The 17,949-nt window shown below is 45.7% G+C and overlaps 1 non-coding gene across 1 annotated transcript; it reads left to right on the top strand.

The window, feature by feature from the left end:
- Positions 1–371: 371 nt before the first annotated feature.
- LOC113928106 lies at positions 372–478 on the top strand. Its single transcript, XR_003521790.1, has one exon. It is a non-coding gene; the product is annotated as a U6 spliceosomal RNA (small nuclear RNA).
- Positions 479–17,949: the final 17,471 nt, after the last annotated feature.

The following is a 17,949-nucleotide window of genomic DNA, read 5'->3' as shown; positions in this document are numbered from 1 at the left end:
TGTTTCCGGTCCAGCATCCCGTGGACTTATATCTGCATCCTGAAAACCCAAAATAAGCTGCTCTCTTAAAATGCCATACAACATCAGCATCCAGGGCAGTGAGACTGACAGCTTACAGAACACAAATATTGACCTCCAGTGAATGGTGTGCATAGGGAGGAAGGGCACTGGTGTCTGCAGCTGACTTGGAAATGCATAAGAACAAGAAGACGGGCTGGTGGACGGGTAGATGCAAAGACAGGGAGAAAAAGGTAAGGCCACGTGGTGGACATGCTCATGAGCTCCCTGGAGACCTGGCCCTTGGCTCAGCTGGGAGACTCAGCACATGTCCTGAATCCTGCCTTAAGAGAGCCGATAGAACACCAATTACAGTGCTCACTTTGGCAGCACATATACTAAAACTGGAACGATACAGGGAAGATTAGCATGGCCCCTGTGCAAGGATGACACCCAAATTCGTGAAGGGTTCCACATTAAAAAAAAAAATAAAACAAAACAAAAAAACAAAACACCACACCAAATACAGCTGGAAATGCCTGTAATTTTTAAACTACTATACAGATTTGTTTTGATCAGGAAATTTCAGACCCTGACCTATAATTAAATGTGCCATTTTTCAAGATCAATTTCCCTTTTGTAAAAAAATATTGCTTCCTCTGAGGTAGCAGGGTTCATATTATCTAACAAATGTTGAGCAAGAGACAGAAAACACTTTAAGTTAAATATTATCAAAGTTCTCTCCCAGACCCATGGCCATAATACCTTCCCTCTCCTCAGTGATGAATGGATTCCTACCCCAGGAAGCCCAGCGATCCATGAAATTCCCCCAAACCAGGCCTTAGTCACTGCACAATTGAGAAGCCATTTTTTTTAAATTTTTTATTGTTATGTTAATCACCATACATTACATCATTAGTTTTTTTTTTTAAGATTTTATTTATTTATTTGAGAGAGAGGATGAGATAGAGAGAGCATGAGAGGGGGGAGGGTCAGAGGGAGAAGCAGACTTCCTGCTGCTGAACAGGGAGCCTGATGCGGGACTCGATCCAGGATCATGACCTGAGCCGAAGCAGTTGCTTAACCAACTGAACCACCCAGGTGCCCTACATCATTAGTTTTTGATGTAGTGTTCCATGATTCATTGTTTGTGCATAACACCCAGTGCTCCACGCAGAACGTGCCCTCTTTAATACCCATCACCAGGCTGACCCATCCCCCCAGCCCCCTCCCCTCTAGAACCCTCAGTTTGTTTTTCAGAGTCCATCGTCTCTCATGGTTCGTCTCCCCCTCCGATACCCCCCCTTCATTCTTCCCCTCCTATCTTCTTTTTTTTTTTTCTTAACATATATTGCCTTATTTGTTTCAGAGGTACAGATCTGTGATTCAACAGTCTTGCACAATTCACAGCGCTCACCATAGCACATGCCCTCCCCAATGTCTATCACCCAGCCACCCCATCCCTCCCCCGCCCCACTCCAGCAACCCTCAGTTTGTTTCCTGAGATTAAGAATTCCTCATATCGGTGAGGTCATATGATACATGTCTTTCTCTGATTGACTTATTTTGCTCAGCATAACACCCTCCAGTTCCATCCACGTTGTTGCAAATTGAGAAGCCATGTTTTTTAAAAAAATTTTTTTTGAGAAAGAGAGCAGGGGTGGGGGGTAGGGAGGGGCAGAGGGAGAGGGAGAGAGACAATCCTCAAGCAGGCTCCATGCCCAGCATGGAGCCCCTGATGCAGGGCTCAATCTCACCACCCTGAGATCATGACCTGAGCCAAAATCAAGAGTTGGATGCTTAACCAATTGAGCCACCTGGCACCCCAGGAAGCCATGTTTTAAACACGGAAGTGAAAACGAAGGGGTGTTTTTTGCCAAATTACTGCCACATAATCCCTGTTTTGTCTACCAGCAGAAGCTGAATAATGTGAAGTGGACCCCCAAAACATGTACTCACTCTGCTCCCTATCCATGAGGGGAACAGCTCTGACCATTTACGGACCCATCAGAATGCTTTCCAGATATTAAGTCTTCTCTCAACTACTTTTTTCAAATCCAACTGTGAATGAGTCAGGAACATTAACTGAATCATCCCCACCTGGAACCAAGCTTCAAATCAACATAAAAAAAATGTATGACTGATTAACATATAAAAATTAGAGGCAAAGATAGGAAACACTCATTTCTTTACATCCATCACAGATGGGAGCCTAACACCTTCATTACCTTGATTCTGCTCATTTGCAATAGGTCTCCTAAACTTGCCCACAGCCAGCCCTTCCCTACTTTACAAATCCCACCAGGGATCGCTGTTGAGGTCAGAGGAGAGGAGCTGAAAAGGAGAAGCAGGCAAATGGGCCAGCATCCTGTGCACCTGACGAGGGAAAGTGCCACGTGGTAGGAATGGGGGCTCCCAGAGGCAGGAACATGAGTAAGGGAACACGGCAAGGTCACAAACTTCACCTCCCACCATATTTTAGCTGGCTAAACACTGTGCAGCCTCTCCGTGTTTGCTGGTTATTTCCGGAGCAGGCCTCCCCAGAAAGTGGAGTTAGTGGTCAATGCATGTGGTAAGGGAAGAGGCTCTAGTGGTGAGACCCTGTTACCCTCACCCCCCCCCCACCAACATCGGTTTGCCACTGATGGTCAACATTCTACAATTAGAGATTTATTTCTTTGACTTCAAGATTTATTCCCCTATTGTAATACTCAGTAATGTAACATCAGTAATGATAGTTTCTAGTTGAGTAGAAATGGATTCCTAAAAGCCTTTCCTGAGAACATATTTTGATAGGGGAGGGAAGTAAAGAGCATAAGCAGGTTCTGAATCTGGTGTGGAGCTGATAGGCAGATGTGCTACATAGTCTGGGGAGGGTCCAGGGCCTGGGAGATAGGACTCACCCAGCCCCGATGTTTCATCTAATGTCTCCCTTACTGAAAGTGTCACTTGATTGGAGGACGGGACTAATAAGCTCGTGCTCATACAGAACACAAAGAAAGGTTCCTTTCCAGGACATTCACTTTTTTTTTTCTTAACCGTGGCCAGAAACACATAAAAAGAAGAATTTGGCAAGAAATGAATGACTCTGCAAAGCTCATCTTCTCCCCTAGAACGAAGTCAAAGGACGGTGCCTGCTGAGGGATGTCTGGGTCTCAGCTTCAAAGCGAAGATGCACCAAATGTGAGGGGCTGCCCCGAGTGCCCCCAGGATGGGCGGCAGGGGAAAGGGGGCCGCAGGGGCCACTGCCTGGAAATTGGATCACTGAACCCAGGAGCCGTGGATGCACATGAAAGCAGGCTTGAATTTTAAAGTAGGTAAAAGTAAATTTTTAAAGTAAATTTTAGCCCAAACCCAAGATATATATGAACGTTAGGTCCTGAAAATGGAGCAAGCACAGAAAAGAGGCCAGGCCACCACGGTGGTCCCAAGAGAAAGGGAAGCAGCTGGTAGCAAGGCACCTGCCAAGCCTGGGCCAGGCCCCTGCCGAGTGCTTCACGTGTATCACTGATCTCAATTCTCCAGCAACTCCATGAGGCGGGGACACCGCTGCCCGGCTTCGCAGGTGAGGAGGCTGACACTGAAAAGTTCAGTGATTTGTCCGAGGCCACAATCCTCAAGGTTCCACACCAACGAGGATGCACAGTTTATGACTCTTAGGAAAATATTATCCAAAGATTATGATTCCTTCTTTTCCAGAGGTTGAGAATTCTTGCTCCAAAGCCAACCGATTAAGCATCCCATCTGAGAGCCTGCAAATCTGGAAAATCCTGTTCTGGGTGACCCATTCACAGAAAACACCAGGAACCAGAGCTGCTTACACGTGGACCTTGTTCCCCCTTCCTGGGGGGGGCACCCCAGGAGGCAGGGGATATAGTCCACAGCAGGGGCAGCCCCGACTCCTCCCCACTCCCCAGAGCTGTGGCCTCATGGGAGAAACCTCGTGCTTCCATGTGAAGTTTAGAAAGAGCTCACTGTCTGCCCTGGGACTCAGAGCACTGGGTTAAGGTCCATCATACCTAATGAAAAGGCAGAATACAGATTTTGATAGAAAAGTGGATAAACGTTCCCTTCTTCCATGACTTAAGAAAAAAATGGAAACACAATTCTGCCTTGAAGATTTGAAATTATTAATAAATTATTACCAGGTCCTGACCCTCTGTTTTTCTGGTGTTCACCTACATTTCCACCTTGGGTCAGAGCTGGCTTGGTGGGCAGCAACAGATGCCAATGCATCCAAGCCTGAGGAAAGCAGTCCCCGGGGAGCCCAGAGCAGAGCCGGGGAAACAGCCTCACTGACAGGAACGGGCAAGCCAGCGCTGAAGCCACCAGGCCTCTCCTCTGGCCTTCATTCTGCACGCCCACTGCATGGGCCAGCTTCTTCTGCCTGCTAGGAGCTCAAGCTCCCTCTTAGCTTCAGCTCATGTGTGACTGGCACCTGCAGCTCTGACCCTGGCCTTCATGTTCCACTGATTGCAAACTCTAGTTTCTGGGCTTCTTGCTTCCACATCTCAAGAGAGAACTGAACAGGCTCACTGGAGTCTGTGGAATAGTCCACCAGGGTTAGGTGCCTGCTCCTGATACAATCCAGTACAGAAGAGGGTGACAGCAACACTACATGGTCTATTAGTGGCCACCCAGGCCTCTGTACCTGGCCTGTGGGCAATTCTAAATAAGGGGGTGTGGCTGGCAAGGTGCTCCCAAACACATGTGCTACCTAGTTTTGTAAGGTAGGTTTTATTCTTCTTATTTTACACATGAAGGAAAGGGCTAAGAAAAGAAAACATGCCCACAGTCACACAATTAGCAAGTGCAGAATTGAAATAAGAATTTAGGTCAGTGTATATGCTATCTATTGCTGCATAAAAAAGTAGCCCCGAACTTCGTGGCTTAAAACAAAAACCATTTTGTTTGCCCACAGTTCCCGGGTTGGGGGGGCAGGGCTCAGGGAGAAGGCTTATGTCTGTCCCACGGGGTGTTACTTGGCTTCTGGCAGGCAGCTGCGGGCTCATCTGGGAGATCTGAGATGGCCACATGTGTATGTCTGCCCTCAGCCGGGTCCGCTCTGCTTGCGGACCTTCATTCTCAGTGGCCTCTCTTCTCTCACGGAGTCTCATTCTCCAGGGTCTCTCTGCCTCGTGAGGTTTCTCCAACAGGATAGAGGGACTTTTTGTGGCACTTCAGGGCTCCAAGAGAGTGAAAATGGAAACTGAAAGGAAGCTAAAGCCTAACGAGCTTTGGATGTGAACTAACATGGCTTCTTCTACCTCTGTTGGTCAGTGCAGTACCAAGGGCCATCTCCAACTCCAGGGAAGGGGGAGTGGACTCCACCTTGGGAGAAGAGGAAAGACAAAATCACAGGTCAAAAGGCTTCAGGACAGGCCAGGATGTTGGTGGCCACCATGGAGACAACCTTTCACAGAACCCCAAACCCATGCCCTTCGTACAAGGCCAAGCACCCCAGGGTCTTTATGGCTGCCAGTGTCCTCCTGATGCCATCAGAACCTCTTCCAGAGACAGCCTGTATCCAAGCCAGTGGCACGGGGCTGACATCTCCACTTCAGTTATTTAGCAAGCTTGGAGTCCTCAGTGGGCCTGGGGCTCAGCCAGACAACGAGAAGGTGCAAGTGAGTCAGACCTGGCCCCTGCTTTCCCAGAATTGTTGTCTCCTGAGAGGAGAAGAACCTGTACTCTGAGGAATCGAGTAATGTCCTGTCCCCTCTGGAGAACAGTGGGAACGTCTGAACGCTCATGGGCTGCCAGTTAATTGAGGTCTATTAAGTACCTTATTTTTCTAGGCATTCTGTCAGACTGGGCTACTCAGTGGCTTTAGAAAATAAAACTTTAAACTGGGAAGTTATTAAATTCATATTTTTTTTAAAATGTGAAGTGATTAAAGGCAAATCCCCTCCACCTTTCGAGTTGGAAACATCCAGAAACAGAGATGAGCAGCAGCAGCAGGAGACCGTAGGGTGCGTCCCATTTGTCAACGGCAGATGCCAAAAGCCAAACACAAAGAAACTCAGGAGGAATCCAGGCCGCCTCGAGAGTGGCAGGTGGTGGGAGCCGGTCCAGGGATTGCAAAGCTCCCGGGGCCCTTACGCTACTAAACCTGAATGCAGCCACTGAGGTGAGAGCAGTGCTAACAGGGCCATGCCTCCCACCTCGGTGGGCAGAGAGCTCCCCCATCCTCCATCCCTGGTCTACAATGGTCAGAGCAGCGGATGTCCCTGTAGCCCTCAGACTCCAGGACAGACCACGTCCATGAAAACCCTGTGCTTTCCTGAGCCTACATGCTGCTTTGCCAGGCAAGCCCTGCCACCCATCCCCGAGGTGGCTCTGCACACCTGCATTCAGTACCAAGCCCCTTCCTCACGCTCTCCTGGTGTAGCCTAGCACAGGGCTATCCCAGAAATGCAGAAATACGGAGGTATTGCTCCTGGGCAACTCACAACCAAGCCCAAGACCGAAGTATTAACTTCTATGTGGAAACCAAAGAGTATCTAGAAGTTCACCAGCAATCAACCAGTAGTTTGTAGTTCCTTTTAAGTTTTGGAACCTGCCATTTTCTCCTATGTGTGAATACACTGTGCTCTCAGAGGTTCTTGTAGGTGGTAAGTCATAACCGGAGGTTCAGGCTTTCCCTGTCTATGACTTGCAAAGGTGCATGAAGGGCTGATTCGTGTGCTGCCACCAAAAATACAATAAATAAGTAATTGGCACCACCAGTGGTGTGGAAGACAGGCTGGAGGAGTGAAGATGGGATCTCACCACCACTGGGGCTTGAAGAGCTTAGCTGATGCTGATGGCTTTTCCCAAAACACTTCGTAATTCATACCTGGGATATTTTATGTTAGGAAGTTGGCTTTGCCAAAGGCCCAGGGGTCTAATTACCCAACACTGGACGTGCCTGGGGCAGGGGAGCCTGGGAACAAGGAAAGGCAGAAGGCGAGTTAATTTAGGGCTCTGAGTAGGATTTCTGTAAGCGCTGCTGGCACAGTTGTTCCTTTCTCCCCCGAATCGATCAGAATTAAGATTTTTGTTCATAACGGAATAAAGGATGAGCTAGCACTGTCTGGTGTCTGATCGGCCTGAGCGCCCTTCATCCCCGGGTCTTCTCAGCCCCTGCTCTGTCTCCCCTTACCTCCGTTCACTTCACTCACCTTCTAAATTTCATTGCCCCCACTCCTTTAGCTTGGATTTCCCTCAAGATATAAGTGAACTCTCTTCAGGACAACAGCAGAAGGCTTTTCTTCATGACACTTCAAGGCTCGTGCCCAGGAGGCCTGTTACTTAAAGCTCCAGAAGCCGATAAGGGCCTCCTGAGCTCTGAAAGCAGCTTGAGCATAGCTCAGAATAGTCTTCCTGGGATATTTTCCAGCCCCAAGTCAGCTGCCTCTCCTGGGAGGTTCAAGTTGCAAGTGTGAGTAAGAAGCAAAGATTCCATTCTAAGTCATGCTGCTCTCACTGAGGACATTCCTGGGCCTGACCTTCTAAAGGTAAAATGCTTTTCCAGTGACAAGCGCATCCGACCAGACGGCCAAATGAAGCTGGTAAATCTTAGGGAACTAAAAATTACTGGAGTCCAAAAAAAAAGATGCTACCCAAAATAGCTCCAATGTTTTCTTCTTTAGTTCTTTCACAGTCAGGATCCTGCACAGATGATAAAGTCCATCCCTAATGCATCTCGAGTGGTGCTCGTGGGGGCGGGGGGGGGGGGGGGAAGTCAGCTGACGATGCACTTCACGGGCACGCAGCCCCAAACCGGAAATTGAAAATCCCCATGGTGTTTCAGATAAAAGGTCAAACAAATATAAGCTTCCTCCAGGGCACAAGTCCCCCCAGATGCCCTTCTTGAGTCCACTCCAATCCTCAGGGACAAGGGAGGACCATCAGAACAGAAGCCCACCACCTGTGGCAGTGCATTGAGTCTGCTTCAACACTGCCCCAGGGGAGGTGCTAGGAAGATGCTGTCCCTGATTCAGAATAGTCATGGGAAGTATTGACCTTTGGGGGAGGGGGGACCAGAAGATTTTGTAGGAAGTTTTGAATGCGAATTCTTCACAGTTCTCAGCCTGATGGGACTGGAGGTCTGAACTTGTGCTCAGAAGGCAAGGTAAACATCTATACCAAGACTCTGGGCAGCCCCAGGGATGGCACCGCCCCCCCCAACTCAACTGGAGCCCTTTCTGCTCCTCTACCTGGAAGTGGGAAGGGCAAAGAAGCTTAGAACTCAGGATTGGTGCCCCAGAGGTTAATCAATTTTTAAGAAAAATCTCCATTTGCCTTCTATGGCCACAGGACTTCCTCCGTTTTCCCCACCTATGTCCCTGCCCTGTGTCCAATACTGAGAGAGATTCTTCCTTCAGGTGGGCTCTGTGGCGGTTCTAATGCACGGCCTCAAATGCTTTGACATTCTGTCCACAGAAGGTGAAGCCTATCTCCCCAGGGCCGTGGCAGCTCTGTGACTGCCTGACTGACAGTAGATGCTGGAAGTGGTCTCCAAGGCTGGGTGTAGAAGGACTCATTTACCAGAACACACACTCTTAGAGCTCTGAGCCTCCAAGTCACAAACCCAACCACCCTGGAGCCACTGTGCTTGGAGACGCTGTAATGGGGAACCCCTTGAGCCCAGTTTTCATGGCATCCCAGCACTAACTCAGGCACCAGACATGTGTGTGGAGAAGCCTCCAAAGGACCCCAGAGCCAGTTACTTGAGTCCCCTCAGACATTCTGGTCTTCTCAGCTGAGGTTCAGACACCGTGGAGCAGAGACCAGCCTCCGCAGTGTGCCGCATTTAAATTTCAGCTGCACACAATCCATAAGCATAATAAAATGCTTCGTATTCTATGCCACGAGGCTGTGGGATACTTTGTTACATAGCACTAGGTAACTGGGGCATAATCTAAGCTGCTCCGTCATCCCATCTCTCATAGGGGCTCATACACTTCTGTGGTTCAACCCACAACACGTGCCTTTCATGTTTCATGTTTTTTATAGCTAGGTGCTATACTGTGAGAAGTTGGTAGAAAGGGGGTGAAAGTCCCCATCACAGTGCCCCAGGGACATCCAATAGGTTGGAGAGACACTCTTCCCCAACCAGGAGCTCCTTCCTGCATATTAACAAGTGGAGACTGTGCTTCAGGAGGTCCTGCGACCCCGCCCTGTGGAGCAAGGTCTTCTCCCGCCCCTGACCACATGACAGCAGGAGGTACTGACCACTTCACATTCTAGGCAGGTGCACTCCAAGGGGGCAAAATTCAGCCGGAATACAATGTGATTTGTGTCTCCTGAAGTTTGAAAGCTCTGTCCCCAGCAAGTGCCACAAGGGGCCTGGGGTCTTCCAAAAACTCTCAAGAAATAATTCTGATGGCTCAATACACAGCCCCTTCCCAGGTAGCAAAGACTGACTAATTCTGGGGAAGAGGGAAAATAAGTGCTTAAAAGAGGCAGGAAAAAGCACCACTGTAGGCACCCCTGGCAGCCCATGAAACAAACAAAGATCGTATTTATGAGTCATGACACCACGGCAGAAAACTCTGCAAGTCCCTCCTCAGGTCACCTGGTCTACCCACAGTCCTGTCTCCTGGCACCTGCCCTGCTTGGAGACAAACCCCGAGGACACAAGGAATCCAGACAACCAGACACTCACGCAGGAGTTAAAGATCGAATTCCAAGGGCTGGATTTCTCTAGCCAACAATGACTTCACATTCTTGGGAATAAACTATTGACCAGATGCATGAAGAGAAGATTCATGTGCAAAAACAAGCACAGGGACAAAGCTAGGATTCTGAACCCAGAAAGTCTTTCACAGGCATGTCTACCCTGTGGGGCCCAGTTCCCAAGCCCCATTCCCTAAAGCCTGTTGAAGAGCAGGACTACACCTGCCTATGGGGAGGGGGGCGGGGTGGATTTATCCCCAAAGACAGTGTGTCTTCAGCAGATAACTTCCAGGAAGATAATACCTTTGGGTTACACCTACTTGGAAGTCCAACTCAAATATGATCACTGTCTGGAAAACTAGCTTTTCCACCCTGGCAAATGTCCTTTCTATCTGTTTTAAATTTAAAAGAAAGAAATGTCCTAGAGTGTTTAGAAAATGTAACTCCATATTCCCTTCCATGGGAAGCAAACCTGAAACATTTTGATTCTACATCTTGCCTTGGCAGCTGTTGGCTACAGAAAAAGAACCTGAGGCAGCAATGGAGGGAGAAGCTGGTGAAAGCCAAGGTGCTTACAAGCCCCACAATTGGGATTTCCAGCAGTGAGCTTTAGGGGGCAGCATTGTGTCTGGCCCCTTTGATCCATAGCAGCATGATACCTGGCACTGAGCAGGGATTCCAGTAAGAATATGATTAGTGAATGAACTAATGGATGGATAAATAAAAAGCAAATGAATCAACGAGTGAATGAAGAGCAAATACATGAGTGAATGAGTTTGCACATACACCGTGCAGGCAGAGGGGAGATGGCCCTTGCTGGTACCTTCTCTCCTACAAGGATCTGAACTCAAGCCAGGGCCTCCTTCCTGACCTCCATGCCTGCACCTCCAAACATACTCTGACCATAGCTCATTGGATGACCTGTCACGACTTTCATGCTAAAGCCAAGTGCATCAATATATCATTACCAAATCCAGCTCCCTGCCCCCACAATGTCACTATTTTCCGGGGAAGGCACCACCCCCTTTAATAATTACTCAGTGAAAAATCTTAGACTCCCTTCTACCTCCCAGCACCCCTGAACCTCCACATCTAGTCAGATACCCAGGTCTCTTGGTGGTTTTTTCAAAATATCTCCTGTTCTGTCCCTTCCTCTCCATGCCTCTGTCATGATCCTGTCTCTGGCATTCACACTGCACAGGTGCACTCCTGCTCTTCACAGAGCTTCGTAGTTGGGATGCCACCCCCAGTGGCTTCCACTCCTGTTCTTTACCCATAGAATAAGAGCCAAACACATGAGCCAGATAGTCAATGTTCTTCCAGTTCCTGTGCTAACTTATCTTTCTGATCAACTTCTTTGGCCTGATCCTCTTCTTACAAATTTGCCCATTCCACCAATTGCCTGTAAATGGCACCATTTCCCTTCCCTATCTCTTCAAATAAAATCCACACTTCAACACTCAGCTCGATCCTTGCCTCCCTTATGGAATCTTTTAACTAGTACACCGGAAGGAGTCCCTCCTATAAGAAACCTGACCCCAAAATACCCTCCCTCTTGACCCAAAATACCCTCCTTTGCATTCCTACACATCACCTCATCTTTGAGCTTTGGGCCCTCTGTGTTCACTGTGACGGTATCAGTTGGTCAATCCTAGCTTAGGTCTTCTCTCTCCTGAGATGCTGGCACCAGCCACAGTCATTGGCATTGGCTGTCTTTGGCTGGTTCTTGTCTTAGGACCACAGATGTCCCAGTTTTCACACTCCTTAGGGCTGTGCCCTTTATGAGGTCACTTACCAGATTGCATTAAAATGATCTGTTTCTCTTCTCCAATTTGATTAGAAGCTTTTAGAGTACCATGATTCTGTGTTATTCATCTTTTTATCACCAGCACCTAGCACCTGAGCAAACCACATTTGTGAATTAACAATCACAGTGATAAGTACAGCTACCATTTGTTGTTTACCCATTATGTACAACACTGGACGGAGAAGGTGCTCACTCATCCCCACAACCCACTGAAATTTATGGGTCATTCTCTCTATTTTACAGACGAGAGACTCAGTTTAAATACCCTGCCCAAGGTGAAGGTGGGATCCAATCCAAGCTGTGTAAGATTACAATCCATACTGTTTTCCTCTGCCCACTTGATTCCTTCATACACGAAGAACCCCAGCATTATTGCACTCAAGCAGAGGCACAGCAACGTGTAAGTGCTGATTACACCCACCAACACACTGTGATTTGAAGGCCACAGGAAAGAATGGTTAGGTGTCAATTTTCTACAGATTTGTGCACTTGAACTGAAAAAAGGTATTACCAACTGGAAGGTGATATGGTTAACTAACACATAGGTAGGATTTATTGGATGTCTTTAATAATCTCTGCCATCTGGTGATAAGAAAGACAATGATAGGGATAAATTTCACCTCCTTTAAACTTGACCCAAAGGTTCAACTTACACCCAGACAGCTGTATGTGTATATCAACTTACTAATCCACAGTGTGCTATTATCTTAATCCATTTTGGATTGGATGTCCGTCTCCAATTAGATTATTAGCTTCTTTGTTCATACATGAATCTTTAGGGAAAATACTTAGCTGGCTCCAGTTATATCTGATTTAGTTTCATATACCTATTATCAAAGAGTACATAAGAAACAAAGTCAAGGCCAGAAAATACAAAGAAAAATTAATATAAAGATAAATGTGAAGAAGAGCTTTAAATAGCCAGTTTTGATATACGTTTTCAGACAAATGCTTATTCCAAAACAGTTGAAGGTTTCTTAACCAATAGCAAAAAAAAAGTAGCTATTGAATAATTTAGTTCTTGTATACATTTTGGCCCTCTTCATATTTTAAAATACACTTAAGAAAAATGTGGTTTATTTTGCTGGATTAACTTATCGGATAAGTGATTTCATAATGTTTATAAAACATATATACTTAAAAACCTATCTGTTTCCACCAGTTTTAAGCATAATATCTTGCTATTGCCAAGAATTTTGTATAAGTTTCTAATTTGTTCAACCAGAAGTGACAGAAACCATTACTTTTTTTATATGCAAAGAGCAGAACTTTAAAGGCTCTTGCCTATGTAAAGAAATAATGAAGGAAACATTATAACGAAGAATTGAATCATTTTGTACATACGGTGATTGATCATGAAAATACATTAGATGCAGAAATAATGAGGATAATATTGAACATGTCCCCTTATGCTGTGATCTAAGCTAAATTTGGGCAGGTTGGCCCCTACACCTGCCACTTTAAATGAAGTCAAGATCCACTTGTACCCAGCGTAGGTACGTACCGGCAGATCAGCATCACTTTTCAGGCCTAAAAGATGTTCAAATCATGAAACCCTCATGACTTCATTACCTGATTCCATTTGATGCACGGATAGATTGGGCACTGGAGTAAATACTTCCCCTAAGATTCCTACTAATCTGGCAGTGCTATGATTTACCCCGCCAAAACTCCTGGGCCCGCAAACAGGAATGAACGATGCCTTTATGCCTTGCCATGAACAGGGGCTCTGGAGCAAGTGTTGATATGAATGCTGTACGCTTGTCTGGAGGCTCGCCTGTTTTTAAAGGACTCCCAGAGGTGTCGCTCCTAGAAATAAATGGCTGGGCTCTGAAACGGAAGCCACTTGCCTCTGTGTTAGTGGGGCCAGTCTGGTCTGGGCCCTGTGACCAAATGTGCCAGCAATTCAGGTAAAACTCCAAAGAGAACAAAAGGGACCATGGTTTCCAAAGCAGGGAAAGAAAAAAGACAGGAGGGAGACTTTTCAGCGGTCTTAACTTCGGAAATAAATTCTAAGGGTCAGAAGAAAACCAAGTGGTTTTTTTCTCCCGGCTCAGACGATGTGAAGGTGGGTAAAGAAGCCCAAGCGCAGAGTACCTGAGTGGTGAGGCTGTCCCCGTGGGAAGGCGGCTCCCTGCTGGAGATGTTCCCTGCCTAGGACACTACCTGCCCTCTATCAGCTCCCACTGAGCAAGTCTATGACTCGCAGGGAACTGCCCCGAGATAGGCAAGCACCCTGGGCCACCAACGGTGTTTATGCTGCATGTAAAATGTGGACCGCTGGGCAAACTGAACCATTCATTAATCTTTCAAGTTATGTTAATTGCAGAAATGGAAACAGATCTCAGGTGGAGAGAAGAGGTCTCCACCTTCCCAGACTGACTGCTCAGACTGGGGCCCCGTGGAAGTTTCTCTCGGAACCTAACACTGCAGACCTGTTTGCAGTGGGCAGCATGCTCTGGGAAGTGGGATGTGCTGCTCAGAGTTCCTGTGTGTGGTGCTTGGCCTGGGGCATCGTGGAGCTCCTGTGTTGATGCTGTTGTCTAATCAAATCAATAGTGACTTTGAGAGGGGGAGAAATGCATTTATATTATGAAAAATTTTGAGCATAGAGAAGAACAGAGAAAAAAGTGTTCAGGAGCCCTCATTTCTCCATTATCCGGTTTTAACGATTTTCCCAATATTTTGCTGGTCTTCCTTTGCTTTTCCCACTCCTTTCTCTCTCTCCCTCCCTCTCTCTCCCTCTCTTTTTCTCTCTCTCTCTTTCTCTCTCTCTCTCTCTCACACACACACACACCTTTTTCTGGACTATGTGAAAGCATATCTCAGATATCATGTCATTTTGCTCTAAATACTTCAGAAGGCATACCTAACTGATAGCATTTTTTTTCACATGATCACCATAACGGTATAGGACCTAACAAAATTAACAAGGATTCCTTATAACCAGTTAGTATCCCTTTGATATTCAAATTCCCCCAATTGTTTCATAGATGTCTTTTTTAGAGTTAATATGTTGGAATGAGGATCCACACTAGACCCCACATTGCTTCGGTTGTAGAGCGAGAATGAGAGAGAGAGAGCACATGAGAGGGGGGAAGTTCAGAGGGAGAAGCAGACTCCCTGCTGAGCAGGGAGCCGGATGCGGGGCTCGATCCCGGGACTCCAGGATCATGACCTGAGCCCAAGGCAGTCGCTCAACCAACTGAGCCACCCAGGCGCCCTCTTTTTTTTCTTTTTCTTGGTGCAAAATGGTCATTTATTAAAGCATGGGTGTTGTGGCAAGTAAGGAAAAGGGAGGTTTCAAAAGAACTTTCATATGCTAAAGGGGACTGAGTACCAGATACCAGAGCCATTGTCAGGTTGTTTCTCCCCCAGCAAGGTATTAACATTAAACCAGTTGGGAGATTCCTGGAAGAATGTCACACATGTCCCACCCAGAGTGGGGGTGGGGGGTGGGGGGAGAGGTTGTGCTTATGCTTTCTCTTCAGCTAGCCTCTGCTGCTGCCTCAACATTTCCTCCCTGAGCAATCTTGACCCTTAAATCTAAGGTTGTTGAAGGCAGAAGGTCTCATTTTCTGTAACATCCTCCCGCTGAATAGGGGCGTAGAGATGTCCCTACCTAGGGGAGTTATGAAAGGGGAGGCAGCTGAATCTGAGGCTGACAGGAAGTCAGGAAGTGTCTCTGTGGGTGGTAAGAATCATCTGTTGATGTGCAGTCATCGTAGCGATGAAGTCTCGCACTAAGTGGAGAGATACTGGTGGGGAAATCTGGAGTGGGTGGTGTTAAGTCCAGGGGGTGCTCTTCTTTGATGGGGTTTTGGAATACAGGTGAAATTTGGTGGGGTGAGGTCCGGAGCCGATGACCAAGAAAGAATTCTTGAGACATCTTTTGTGCAAAAGGATGGTTTGTTAAAGCACAGGGACTGGACCCGTGAGCAGAAAGAGCTGCTGTTTAATCCAGCCACTTCTTACAGTTGTTCTTTCCCTGTGAGTTCTCAAAGTCCCAGCATTGTTTAATTCTTTATTTAAATTCAGTTTAGTTAACATATACTGTATTATTAGTTTCAGGGGTAGAATTTAATCATTCCTCATTTTCATATAACACCCAGTGTTCATTCCCTAGTTACCCCATCCCCCCACCTCCCCTCCAGCAGCCCTCAGTTTGTTTCCTAGAGTTCAGTGTCTCTTATGGTTTCCCTCCCTCTCTGTTTTCATCTTATTTTATTTTTCCTTCCTTTACGTTCATCTGTTTTGTTTCTGAAATTCCACATATGAGTGAAATCGTATGGTATGTCTTTCTCTTAACTGACTTATTTCGCTTAGCATAATCCCTAGTTCCAGCCACGTTGTTGCAAATGGCAAGATTGCATTCTTTTTGATGGCTGACTAATATTCCATTATATATACATATATATATATACCATATCTTCTTTAACCATTCATCTGTCAATGGACATCTGGGCTCTTTCCATTGTTTGGCTATTGTGGACATTGCTGCAATAAACATTGGGGTGCACGTGCCCCTTCAGATCACTATGTTTGTATCCTTTGGATAAATACCCAGTAGTGCAATTGCTGGGTCATAGCATAGCTCTTTTCAACTTTCTGAGGAACCTCCATACTGTTTTCCAGAGTGGCTGTGGCAGCTTGCATTCCCACCAATGTAGGAGGGTTCCCCTTTCTCTGCATCCTTGCCAACATCTGTTGTTTCCTGACCTGTTAATTTTAGCCATTCTGACTGGTGTGAGGTGGTTATGTCATTGAGGTTTTGATTTGTATTTCCCTGATGCCGAGTGATATTGAACCTTTTTTTCATGTGTCTGTTAGCCATTTGTATGTCTTCTTTGGAGAAATGTCTGTTCATGTCTTCTGCCTATTTCTTGACTAGATTTTTTTGTTTTGGGGGGTGTTGAGTTTGATTTAGATTTTGTATATTAGCCCTTTTTCTGATAAGACATTTGCAAATATTTTCTTGCATTCTGTAGGTTGCCTCTTAGTTTTGTCGACTGTTTCCTTTGTTGTGCAAAAGCTTTTTATCTCGATGAAGTCCCAGTAGTTCGTTTTTGCTTTTGTTTCTCTTGCCTTTGGAGATGTGTCTAGCAAGAAGTTGCTGAGGCTGAGGTCACAGAGGTTGCTGCCTGTGTTCTCCTCTAGGATTTTGATGGATTCTGAAGTCTCCGGGTTGAAACCAAAGGGCCAAGCAGCAGAGAGTGAGATGGGGTTGCCTGCTTTAGCCCTGCCTGCTAAGGTCTGCCCCTTCCCCCAGGAAGCAGTTTCTGTCTACATTTCCTATTGTCACCACTGACATCACAGCAACAAAGTTGAGGAAAGTCGCTTTCTCTGAAGATCAACGTTTGTCCCGTGGCCCACATGACCCTTTAGGCCTCTGAGCTATTTCTCAAAACAAGAAACAGAAGAAACCTCACCCTGACAAATGCCAAGAGGCGAGTTACTTGTATGGGGGAAGGTTCAAGGCATTTATCCAGCTCTTTTAAAATTTTATTTTCCCTTCACATCCAGATCCAGCCCAGGAAATAATTTATTTTGAAGTTTTTTAGAAGTTTCCAATTAAAAAATCTTGGAAAGTAGCTGACCTATATTTACTGTAACCATATTTTCCAACTAAAATTCCAGACACATGGTCTGATAAGTATGTGTGCACTGCCCACACTATTTAAAAATAAAGTACTTTGCTTTTTTTTTCCTACTTAAAAAAAAGAATCCATGTTAATTTTAGAGATTAAAGAAAGGTCAAAGAAGAAACAAAATATCTGCAATCCCCATCCAGAAATAACCACTATTAACATTTGGATTCATATTTCTCTTCAGTTTTTGTCTCTAAAAGAGGATAACTTTTTATCAAGTTGAGTAATACACTGTATTTTATATATAATATATATAATTATATATGTATTACATATAATTTTGCATCTTGAATTTTCTAATTAAAGCTATGTCACAAAGATTTTCTCATGTCATTGAAGATTCTGTGTAAATCTTATTTTCAATTGCTGTATAATAGTCTATCTTTGCAAATGTCATAATTATTTTTACCCACCACACGTCATTGAACATTTAAATTGCCACCAGTTTTTTGCTATTATTAAAAATAGTGTAACAAAACTATCGTGTTAAACATTCATACATATATTTGTTCACCCTTCTGAAAACATCCATAGCATAGCCAAAGCAGAAATGCTATATCACAGGATAAAAACTTTTAAAATCTCTCCATAAACACCACCAACTTTTTTTTTTACAAGGACATTGTACTAACTTCCACTTAACACTTGTTTCTGAAGGCACCCATGAGAGAATACTTTACATTAGCATTGTTCCAGGAAATTTGGAAGGCTTTAAAAATATGTTTATCAAGTGCTTATGTTCTAGACCCTGTGCTAAGTGCTTTATATGTACTGTCCTTTACTCTTTACAAAAGCACTGTGAGTAAGGACAAGACACTCTGATGATTCCCATTT

The sequence above is a fragment of the Zalophus californianus genome, chromosome 7 (genome assembly GCF_009762305.2).
Source record: "Zalophus californianus isolate mZalCal1 chromosome 7, mZalCal1.pri.v2, whole genome shotgun sequence".
Lineage (NCBI taxonomy): Eukaryota > Metazoa > Chordata > Mammalia > Carnivora > Otariidae > Zalophus > Zalophus californianus.
The sequence above is the reverse complement of the archived record's forward strand: the minus strand, read 5'-3'. Positions and strand labels throughout refer to the sequence as shown.